Below are 1,488 nucleotides of genomic sequence, written 5' to 3' on the forward strand. Positions count from 1 at the left end.
AAAACAGCAATAAACATCAGTCTACTGCATGTGTAGAACAGTCACGAACATCAATTCAAATCAGCACCAATAAGTGCATCTCTCAGCCAGGACGGGTGCATCATAAGTTTACAAGGAAAGAACTTATAATGAAAACATCTTTGCTTAATCCCCCTGGATGGATAGGAATAATGCAACCAAGGCCTAAGTACCTAACTACTAGTATCTACTAACGATAGATACAGATAGCAAGATATATGCATACCGCATACCAGATACAACATATAATGATCAGTGTGTAGTGTATATATTCTGGTGAGTGTGTAGTGTGTAGTGTATATATTTTGGTGAGCCAGTATTGATCCAGTATGAAAGTTCTAACATAGAACCATCATTTTTCCCCTCTATGGAAATACAATGGTAGCATCCAGAGGCAAATACAATACTTAGTGATTAATTACTACTGTGCATGAAAACATGAATGTACACGAGACTTTGCAAACTGGACAGACTTTGCCAACCATAACAGAGAACTAAATCTCGTTTCAATTGTCCCGCAGAAGTTCATAGAAAATTTGGATGAATGTTTGGCAAAAAAAAATCAAAAGGGGCTGCTCATCTTGGCAGAGGAATTCATGGCCAATGACTGGGAGGAGGGGAGGGGGCACGAACGAGGGTCCTTCACCTGATTGGGTTGTCAGCCGGAGTGGGGCGCGCGTTCGCCGGAGTGGTGCCCTGGTCGGACCGATCAAGAGCTGCTGCGAGGGAGGAGCCACTCCCTAGGAGTCGCGTCAGAGGATGGAGAAGAGGCGGAAGATGGTCTCCTACCCGCCGTCCAATGTGGCCGGAGCTAGCCACGACGAGGAGCCAGAGACCGGCGGCGGCCTCTCCTTCAACTGCGCCTTGACCTCGTACACCTTGGCCAGCCTGTCCTTCAATTGCGCCTGCGCACAAGCACACGAGAGCTTCAGAATCACCGACGAAATTCAATAGAGCCAAGGAACAAGAGGAAGGGGGCGAGATCTCGAACCTTGGAGACCTTGCCGGACTCACCGGGCCGCCGCTCGTCGCCGCCCCGGCCGCAGCCGTCATCCCCGCTACGCCTCCTCCTCCTCAGATCGTCCGCATCAAGCAGATCTAGCCCCGCGCAGCCGTGGTGCGCGCCAGCGATCTGGCGTGCGGTGGAAGAGCATGAACTGCTTGCGGGCGAGCAGGCGGTTGGTCATGCATGAACTTGCGGGTGCGCAAGGGAGCGGGAGCGGCAGCGGCGATGGGGAAAAGGGAGCGGGAGCGGCTAGGGGAGACGCCTCTCTCTCTCCAGTGAGGGAGGCGGACGGTGGTCGATCTAAATTGGGTTAGGCGGGCGGACGGTGGTCGATCTGAATCGGGGGAGAGGATGAGAGGGCATAGATGGGAGTTAGGGTAGGAAGAGATGGTGAGGGGAGGGAGGGATGAGGTCGGCGGTGGTGGGTGAGGAGGATGGTGAGGCGTGCGGTGGGTGGGAGAGGA

The sequence above is a fragment of the Triticum dicoccoides genome, chromosome 2B (assembly GCF_002162155.2).
Source record: "Triticum dicoccoides isolate Atlit2015 ecotype Zavitan chromosome 2B, WEW_v2.0, whole genome shotgun sequence".
Lineage (NCBI taxonomy): Eukaryota > Viridiplantae > Streptophyta > Magnoliopsida > Poales > Poaceae > Triticum > Triticum dicoccoides.